Source organism: Mustela putorius, unplaced genomic scaffold (assembly GCF_011764305.1).
Source record: "Mustela putorius furo isolate JIRA1106 unplaced genomic scaffold, ASM1176430v1.1 tig00003890_pilon_pilon_pilon, whole genome shotgun sequence".
Lineage (NCBI taxonomy): Eukaryota > Metazoa > Chordata > Mammalia > Carnivora > Mustelidae > Mustela > Mustela putorius.
Window position 1 is genome coordinate 1,651,152 of NW_025422039.1, and position 10,697 is coordinate 1,661,848.

The following is a 10,697-nucleotide window of genomic DNA, read 5'->3' on the forward strand; positions in this document are numbered from 1 at the left end:
GTTGGATTCTTCAGTTCCTGGAATTGTCCTCTTTCTTGGTTTCCCACCTTGTTTTGGTGGAACACATCTTCTAGTAACTTCCTGAGAGAGAAAATGTGGACAGCAAAATTATTTGAGATTTCACTTGTTTAAAAAATGCCTTTACTATATATTCACACTTGATTTAATGTCTCTTTTGGTATGGTATTCTAGGCTGGAAATAGTCAGAAGGTTTTTTCCTGGAAGTTGTTTTCTAGCTGCTAGTGTTGCCATTAAAAAGGGTGGTATAATTCTGATTCCAGATACTTTTTATGAAACCTCTTTCCTCTTTGGGCAGCTTATAGGATCCTATGTTCATCTTTTGAGTATTCAGAAATTTCACTGAGCTATATATGCTGTATTGGGGTCTATTTTCATCACTTTTGCTGAATACTCATTGTATCCTTTGACTTAGGAAACTCCTGTCCTTCAGTTTGGGGTATTATTCTTGAATTATTATCTTGGATTTCTTCTCCTTGTGTTTTCTGTTCTTTTCTCTAGAACTCATAAGTTGAAACTCCTCGACTTTAAATCTTCTCATTTGTTTTCCATTTTTTTAAATTCTGTTTATCCTGTTGTTTCCTCAGCTTATACTTTTCTAAACTCTCTCGCCTATTGTCTACCTCCTAACGGTAAACAAATGTATATACATGAAGTACATACATGTGGTAAAAACACATGGCAAGTGCTTTTTATTAGCTGTAATTGTTGCTCTTGTTTAGGTTTGTTTTTTTTTTTTGCTCTTGTTTAGTTTTGTAATTGTTTGGAAGGAGAGGTCTTTGGTGTTGATTCTTTGGCTTATTAGCTGTATTACTTTGGGCGAGTTTTTATAATTTTTTTTTGACTCTATATTTTCCTTGTTTGTAAAATGTGAGTAAATTCTATCTCAGATGTTTGTGAGCATCAACTGAGAATATATATATGAAAATACTTAATAAAACTTTGTATGGAGTTAATAGTTTACCACTTGCATCTTTCAGATATGGAAAGTTTCTTTGAAAGAAAATGATGGCTGAATTTTCATGTTATTTTTAAGATTACTTGATTACACATGTCTATTTTTTTCTCACATCTAAATGAGCTAGATGAACTTAAGCTAAGTGCTAATGCTGCCTTTTAAATAACTTACTTAATACTCAACCTCATAATGTTAGGCTGAAGAGAGATGAAAATATTTATTCTGTGAAAAGCTCTGGCTTTATTTCAGATTGTATAAATCTGTGTAATGTAATAATTATTTAAGAATGACATGATTATTAATTTGAACCCATGAAGGGAATATTTATTGGAATTTGTTTGTTTATTTTTCTTAAATGGTACTTGAGATTAGGAAAAATGGAATCTTTTAGTTTTTTATCAATAGTATAAATGTAATTTCAAATGTTAGCTCATTTTTGTTAATGGTGGCTTTTTTTTTTGTTTTGTTTTAAGGTTTTTGGATTCAAAGCATAAAAACCATTACAAGATATACAATCTGTAAGTATGTTTTTTATTTGTATGCTTGCAAATATCTTCTAAATAACTATTAAGTGAAAGTTATTTCCTTGTTAGAATCAGGTAGAGTTAATGATATATTTTAACAGAATTGTGTTCCTAAAAACAATTAGTCCATGACGTTTGATTAAGAGCATTGTTAGGTCATTCAGAAAGCATAGTGATGAGGTCAAAACAATGTTGGCACACATTCACTTTACTTGATCAGGTTTTAAATGACTTGGCATCTAGCCCATCTTTGAGCCAGTAGCCTTGTGGTGACTTGAAGTGTAATTCACAGCAGAGCTTTTCTGTTAAAGCTTTAATAACCTCTTCCATGGAGGTGTGCTTCAGAGTGGGTGTGGTTCTGTTTATTCTGGTCTTTAGGTCATTCAATTGAAACAGCTTTTAGGGTATTCTCCAACTGTATATAACATAAATAAGTTACCTAATATTGTTGAGTTGGGTGGTTTTTTCTGTTGTTTGGGGCAGGGATGTAAGGCTTGCCCGCTTGGTACAGCTGGTTTATCTTATCTTTAACCTTTTGTTTTTCTTTTTGACTTTGTCAGTAGGGGTGTGAAAAGGAAAAAAGAACAAAAGAAAAATGGGAAGAAAATATTTTGTCATTTTTGCCCTTGAAGACTATTATTCCTTTCCAAAATACTGACCCATTTTCTACCTTTTAAAAAATGTTATATGAAATGTGTTATTTTTCTCCTTGGTTTTTATTTTTCCTCTGTGATGTCTGTAAATTATGCAACAGAAAAAAATTTTAATCTGTAGTTACATTTCCTGATTGTCACAGTTTCTGTAAAATTTATTTCTCAAATGTAAGAGCAAGATTCTTTTCTGCCTTTGGTGGGCATTTAAATCATCACCAGAAAGGATGAGAGATTCTGTGTGCTTTGTTGGCTTATAGGATGTTGCTTTTCTATCTTTAATTTAGTGATCTATCTTGAATTGAGCAATAAGACCTCAGAAGACTTACGAGTAAAGTAGACACCATTATTGTTTCTTCTAGTGAGTTTTCATTAATTTCCTCAGATTCACAAAGAAGCAAACATTTATGCTGATTTTGCCACATATTAGACCTTGTAAAACTTGCTGACGGTACAGAGGTGAATAAGATACCATTTCAGTCTTTGGTAGTTTTTTATAGTCTGAAGTGATAAGTAGACATAGTATTGCAGAAGAGGTAACTTGTATACAACAGAGCTGTGTGGAGAACAGTGGAAATAGGACTTGTACCCTCTAGGCAAGTTTTCATAAAGAAGGGCATTTTTGAGCTGGGGTGAAGGAATCCACTGAGACTCTCCTGGAGACCTCCAGGTGGGGCGTATGGCATTATGGGCAGAGGTTGGCATGGAAGAAGGTGGTTGGCATGGTGGGGTTTAGAGTATGGCAGATAATCCATTATGGTCAGATTCGGGGGTAGCGTATGGAGGGTGTGGGGTGACAGGTAACAAGGTGAAAGAAAGGTGCTGCAGAGACTTGGCGTGTAGGTGGGCCCCAGCTTACACATGATCTGTGCATAGATCTTCCTCTTGTCCTGATTAACCTCCTGTAACAACAAGCCTTGTTGCAGATGCCAGAATGCTTCAGTGGAGGAAAATAAAAACCACAAAGCTTTATACTTTTGAATAACTAGATTCAGAAGCTGAGTTAAAAAAAAAAAAAACGAAAAGAAAAGAAAGCACAGAACAAGAAGTGTCAAGCTGCAGTCTATTAAGTGAGTCAGTTCAGGTTTAGACTCTTAAGATTAGGCATTTAGAGTCCCAGAAGGAAGGTAGAAAGATACCAAAGACAGATTCTGCCTTTTTCAAAATTTTATTCGAGTTTAACATTATATCCAAAGAAAAGGAAGGAAATTCTTTTCATTCCTGTATTCAGTGGCTTCCTGCTTCCAGAATTTAGGACCTAGGCTTGCACTGTCAGTACTGTGGCTCACTTAACATTATTGTGGCTATAGGTGGCATGTGAGCTAGTCTGGGAACTTGGCTGCCCTTTTACTTTTGTGTTTCTAAACACAGGATCCCAGAGTTAATGAACCGTCTCTTTGTTAATTGAGTGTAGCTTTTGGTATATATATTTCAACTCCCCTTCCCCAGTTCATTTGATGGAGTCATAAACTTTCAGAACTGGAAAGTATCTGAAAGAGATCATTTAGTCCAACCTTCTCATTTTACACATGGGGAATCTGAGGCCTAGAGAAGTTAAGTGAGTTGAACAAGGTCACATGGGTACATATGGTAGCAGACCACCCACCGTTGACGCCAGTCTTCCTTTCTGGTTTTGTTGTCATTTGTTTTAACCTCCCCAAATTTTACTTCAGAAGTTTCTAGAACTACCAGGTTGTAGCATGTTTTTGATTTCTGATGTCACTTTTTATTCTCACCTTCTCTCTACCCTTATTTGTATTTCTGGCTCTGGGTAAGTGAGTCTGGCAAGCAGCAGCTGTTTCTCTTTTCTTTCTTTTATTTTTGGGATGTTAATTCTATGTGATGTATATCTTTGCAGATATATACACTGAAAGGTCCTAAAATATTGACACTAGACGTACATGTATTTAATGGTATATTAAACTTTTTTATGGCAATTGTGATGTGCGGATGAAGAACAGTACTTAATATGGACTTTTTCATAATTGACTGAATCTGTTTATGTCTCTATATTATCAAGCGTTCAATAAATTATCTTAAGAAAGGACAAAATTAGCTTCATATCGTTAATCAAATTTGGGTATGATGATGCTTAGTGAATTTGTTTTGGGCAGGTGTGTGTATTTCATGGTTCTATGTTCCTCTGTATACCTGTAGGCTGGTGAGGGTAAGAGGAGAAGGGAGGATGATGGGGATAGAGGCATAACACACTTCTTGCCTTTGAGGACCTTAACTGTTCACTGGATACTTGTTTGTAAGAGGGTTACTCTATTTCATTGTGTATTCTATTTGACACACAACTCTCCATCATTTGGTGATGAACCTCTACCTGTTGTTAATTTTTATCTGTTAAGGTTTCTTTTTAAGATAGTGATGTTGAAGAGAGTTAGAGACCTGTATACTTCCCTAATGCTTTGGGAAGTCTCACTTATCTGGAAGCTTTTCCTGTTAGTCTTACTCTTCCTTCACTTTCTGTCAACCCCTTCATTAGAAACTCTTGCAATGCTTCTTCATCTCTCTTGTCTCATATAAGCCAATATAAGGTGAGGATTTTAAAAAAGGTATCTTTTACCCTGAATTTTAATTTTAAGGAAGTGTAAATGGTCAGATTTACCTACTACTTGTCTCAGTCAAATCCCATTTTTCATTTATGTATCTTCAGTTTTGGTTTGTTGAAGGACTTATCAACTAACATACCACACAAACATTATAAGGAATTGGGAATGTGCACATGTACGTGTGTGTGCACGTATGCACGGTTATTGGAGAAGGTCTTAATTAAAGAAGAGAGTCATCATTCTTATTCTAGCAACCCCTCCTCCAGATCACTTCCATTACTACAGGCCCCGGTATATGTTCTCACATACTCTTCATCCACTTCATCGATACCTGTAGAGATTTTCATAACCTTTTCATGTTTTTTCATGGTCGCTTTTTTGTTGGTTCTATCTTTTATGCAAAATACTGCTCTAGTAGGAAGGCTGATTTTGAGTAGAATTTGTTATTGCTTTTGTTTTTGAAGCTGTTCTCTCTTTTGTATTGTAAGTGGAAGAAGTATGGAGCTGTATTGGGAAAAGTTTTTATTTTTGTAACCAGAGGACCTGGGCTTGAGTCCTGGCTCTTCTAAATCTTAGCTTTCTCATATATAAGATGGAGATTATATGTTCTATTATTATATTGGTGTGACTATGAATTAAAAAAATGGAAACTCCTTTGTAAGGTTGTGTACATGTGGTAAACATGTAGAAGCTCATTAGTTCCATTTTTTCCACCATTTCTGCTGCCTCTTAACAGTAATATTTGAGAATCAGTTTATGATGGAGTCTTAAGCAGTACCTGTCAAACCAAATGTGTGAGCTCCTGAAAAAGCAGGAGAATTTTAGAAGACTAAAGCTGTGTGAAACTCAAAATGTTGATTTTTCTGTTATGCTGCCATGAGACCAGCATCTTAGAGCTTTGCTTCCTAGCCTGCTCCTTGTCCCTCACCTTTTAAGTCCTATCTTTACACGAGTCTTTATAAAATATTCTGCACTATTTACCAGACCTCTTCTTTAATCTGTACTAAAGATAGTGTAAAATGTGACTATTTTCTTGGTCAGTCTTCCTCTTACCTGTCATGTTTTGCATAGGAGTGAGTATGAAATTATTTAGCAAGGGTACATAAATATGCATATGGCATTACTAAATGATTTTTTTGAGCAAAACTCAATATATTATAAGTGAAAAGGGGGGAAAGCTTTATTTTAAGTAATAGTATGAAAGTTGATTTATTTCAGGTCTGACCATTTAGAAAATAGTGGATTCTGATTTGCTTTTATAATTAGTTCAGCTTTCATGTGGATTAGGATTAAAAAACCTTTTAAAGTAGAGGAACCATACAGATATCTTTAGGATTTCTTAAATGTGAAATACATGTCCACAATCACATATTGAAACTCTTAGGGCCAGTGTGTCTCTGCATTCAGAATTTTTCCCTTTGCAGAAAGATAACATGGAAGCATAAACTTACTAATATTACATAACACTCCTCTGGGGTCTAGGGCAAAATGGTCTTCCTACCATTTTCACTCTTTACTCTTAACTGTATTAGTTAAAGAGTGCACACTGTCATAAACTCAGATCGGATGCTGCCACAATTGAGCCTGTCATAAGTTTAACAGAAAATGTTAGATATTTCAGACTTTTGGGATTTCAGAATTGGAGAGGAAGGGATTGTACAATGACCTTGACTGTTTTTAAAACGCTAAGTTTTTATTTTAAATAATTTTTAGAAATCTCATTTGGTTAGTAGCTGTAGTTACCATGATTTTGCTGACCACAAATTCAAGTGTGGGATCCCTTTCAGAGCCTTCTTAATGTTGGTTAACACACCTATTAACCATGAGTAAACCAGTGCATGATGACAAACATGTTACTACTATTAAAGAGACCAATTTTCGTATGCTCTAAGTAATATAGAGTTAACATTTTACTACTCTGTATTTATTTTACTTCTTATTCCTTCATTACTCTGAGACTTTAATTAAAACTCGTAACTGAGAGATTTTTGACAAAGATTACCTTTGTTAGAAAAGTCTGCCTTAACAATTTTTTAGTAAGTGTAGTTTTTGAGTAGATTAGTGTCATTCACTTTTTAAAAAAATTTTTTTCTTTGCCCTTATAATTTTACTATTTAAAAAATTTATCTTTATAAATAGTACTTCAAGAGAACGATGTATACTCAACTCTGGGGTAAAGACAGTACTGTGGCTCATTAGGTGTTTGTACATACTTGGTGAAGTCAAACATATACTCCCTCAGCATGCAGGAAGTTTCAGGGGACACGTGCAGCTGGGTGGGAGGTGTGTGCCTGAGCGGCATCACAGGTTTTGTGAGCAAGTAATGGAAGCCCTAAGTGCATAACACCTAAGATCAGTTTTCTTAATGTTAAAATGGGGATAATGACACTACCTACTTCATAGAATTGTTAGGATTGAAAGAAGTACTTAATACAAAACAACATGATGCCTGGTACAGTATAAAAGTTCAGGAAATGTGTGTTACTATACTTTTTTTTTTTTTTGCCAGTGCAAAAGATAACTTTAGATCACATTTAAACTTTTCTTTTAGGTGTGCTGAAAGACATTATGATACCGCCAAATTTAACTTCAGAGGTAGGTATTAACTGCCAAGTAATGTATTTCTGTTATATAACTTAAAACCAATAGACCAAATCTTCTTGTCATAGCAGAAGTGAATAAGCTCAATTATTAAGTGATGTAAATATTTATCTTAAAGATGGTCTTAGACAATTTGGAAAAATTTAATTTTACTTTTGTGTTTTAGGGAACAGTTAACCATATAAACCTGCCAGTACTAGTAGGAATACTAAAATGCAGGGTTGACTGTAAGAATTAGGAAAAGTTTTCTAGACCACCATAAAATAAAGAAAGGGTTTATATCTACTGTTGGAGGCATTTGGTCTAATAGTAAAGGATTATTGGAAGAGCAAAGCAGACAATGGAGTAACTCCGTGGAGCCGTGACCTAAAAGGGGCAAAAGCCTATGACAAATGTGGATAAGAGGAGCCTGACAAGTGGGAGCAGGAGCTGCTTTAAATGAGTTCTTCTCCAGGTGTAGTGAATTTTTCTGAGGTCCCACAAAAACCTTCCCTCATTGTTTGTGGAACCCCTTGAGCCATGAGAGACCTGGAGAGTGAAGAAGCTTGGCAGATGCTACCATGATAGAAAGAGAGGGTGAGTCCATGCGCTCCATGTTGATGTGTTTGCGGTGGATCCCTTCTGACAGTCTAGATCGGATGTTCAAACAGCTGGTTTGAGAATTCAGAAGTGCTAGTGGTGAGAGCCAGTACAGATCCACTAAGAATTTTTCCTTTTTCGTGAATTTAAGCTACTGCTTACTAGGCAAAGCGTGTTTTAGTCAACGTTTATCTAGCTTTAAATAGACGTTTTTAACAGTTTCCTGGCTGTTTTGTGTGCCCGTGGGGAGATGAAGATGGAATGCTGAGGCCCAGGTGAAAGCATCCCAGCGACTCCTGTAATGGTCATCGTCGTCTCCCAGGACCACTCACCTGACACACTGAATCCGGTTCCATATTAGTGATGATGTGACTGAAGATAGAAGGCATACTTCTCACATATTCAGATGACACAGAGGACCATTATGTACTTTAGATGTCAGTCAGGATTTGTAAGGGTTTTAGTAGAATGGAACTGCTGAGGCAGGGACCAGTAAGAAAAAATTTAATAGTGATATAGTTGAACTCCTGTCTCTGAGCAACTTAAAAAACACAACAACAAAACCCCTCTGACTATAAGCAAAGAGAAACTTTGGGTTTTTATAACTCATGTGAAAAGACCTGAAGCTTCATTAGATACACTTTACTACAACTGTATACGTTTTTGTAAGTAGTTTTTTTTTTTCAGCTTCTTTTGTAAATGTCTTTAAAATCACGTGTAGTATACAACACTAACATTTGCAAGACCATCTTTAAATAACACGCTTAGCATTTTTTATTATATGAAATATAAAAATCAGTCCTTTACATTGTTGATTGATTGGTAATTTATATCTTCTCTGGAATATATGTTTTTTTGTGGTGATGTAATATTATAAATATTATGACTCCTTTTGTCAGAAAACGCATTGAGAGCCCTGACAGGAAACCTGCCTACATGACATTTCATTTTGAGTTTGCCTCTCTCTCTGACATGTTGCCTTTCTGCTACCTCTCCATTACAAAGTTTCCTCTTTCATAAAGTGGGGAAAATAATGCTCAGCCTCTGTCTAGTGGGTAGGTTTAAGAATTGAGACACTAGTTTCTATTCAAATATTGGTAAATTATCAGGCAGCAAATTATTTTTCTCTGGAGTTCACTTTTTCTTTTAAACATCTATTAAGCTTATATGCAACATTTCTAAAGTTAATCTACTTTAATAAACAATTCAGGAAAGACTTTTTTTTTTTTTTTCCCTAATTCTGAGGTTATCCTTTTTACCACAGTTGCACAGTATCCTTTTGAAGACCATAATCCACCACAGCTAGAACTTATCAAACCCTTTTGTGAAGATCTTGACCAATGGCTAAGTGAAGATGACAATCATGTTGCAGCAATTCACTGTATAGCTGGAAAGGGACGAACTGGTGTAATGATTTGTGCATATTTATTACATCGGGGCAAATTTTTAAAGGCACAAGAGGCCCTAGATTTCTATGGGGAAGTAAGGACCAGAGACAAAAAGGTAAGTTATTTTTGATGTTTTTTTCTTTCTTCTTCCTTGATCTGAGCATTTATTAGAAAATAGCTTTTTATAAAGATGGTTGGTAACCCTTATTTCTTTATTCTAAACATTTAAATCTGTTACTACCGTAACTGTAGTATGAGCAAATGACCGAATCTCTCAATTTTTCTGTTCATGCTGGCATTTTCATATCATGCTAGTAAATCTTATGCATTAACTGTATGGCATATTTGGTCTTATAAAATCCTGGCAGAGCATTTAAAGAAGCAGTACGTTGAACAAAAGTAAGCTTGATATTTCAGAACCTTGCTTGAGAGTAAGATGTCTTTGGGTAATAACTTGGATGCCATTTCCTACTAAAGTATGATCCTTTATAAGTACATGAAAATTATTCTTTGATATGAATATTCACGAATATAGTTATAATTAAGATTAGTCAAAGGTTCTTCTGTTATTCAGAAGGGTAATAAAGACGATGTTGAAAATCACTGACAAACTTAATCTGTGTAATATGTTTGAGGGGAGAACATAAAGTCAGGAGAAGTTTCATAATAATTTCTAAGAGATTCATTTCTTTGGATGGTAAATGTGACAAGATATGTTTATGTTTCTTACAGAGAGATTTTGTACATTTCTCTGTCTCTGAGAAGGAAAAACTCAAACCGCTCCAGATAGAAGGAGAAACTCACCTAGACAAAGAACTCTCTTGAGGGAGACATTACAACTTTATGAAGAAATTTATTCTAGTTTTAATAACATTTACAATCAGGAAGGTTCTCTTCCAGTTTAAGTTGCTTGCCTGCCTGCCTTCCTTTAATTTTTAGTGTGGGCTTTGAGCTCGTGACCCTGAGATCAAGATCTGAACTGAGGTCAGGAGTCGGACGTTTAACTGACTGAGCCATCCAGGCGCCCCTAAGCTGATTTCTTTTTAATTCAACTTCAAAACAGAAACATGATCACTTCTATTATTTTAGCTGGTGATTGCATTGATTCCTGCCTCCTTTTCTCCTTCCTCATTTCTTATTTATCTTTGTGATTTTTAAAAATTACTTCTAGAGATGCTAGAGTGTTGTGTATTGGTGATAGTTTATAAAACTGAATCTCATGTTAGTGCTTGATTTTAGTAAATATTCATTATAGTAGATTGCCTTACATTTCTTTAGAAGTTGTGTATGTCCTGAGATGATAGTAGTGGAGTGAATTCTTGAGTGGAAGGCCTGAGATGTTTACTTTGGTTCATTTTTTTCATCATCTAGAGGGAAATAGTTGCTGTTACTGATTAAAAATATAAAAGGTAAATTGTTCT

General features: G+C 35.1%; 1 long non-coding RNA gene across 3 annotated transcripts in view; it reads left to right on the forward strand.

Annotated features, from left to right (window-relative positions):
* Positions 1–9,392, forward strand: part of LOC123388170 — a 46,029-nt gene extending 36,637 nt beyond the window's left edge. For all 3 annotated transcript variants that reach the window (XR_006602728.1, XR_006602729.1, XR_006602730.1), the window contains exons 2-4: positions 1,450–1,494; positions 7,260–7,303; positions 9,153–9,392. This is a non-coding gene — a long non-coding RNA (uncharacterized LOC123388170). The remainder of the gene's footprint in view (positions 1–1,449; positions 1,495–7,259; positions 7,304–9,152) is intronic.
* The last annotated feature ends 1,305 nt before the right edge of the window (positions 9,393–10,697 follow it).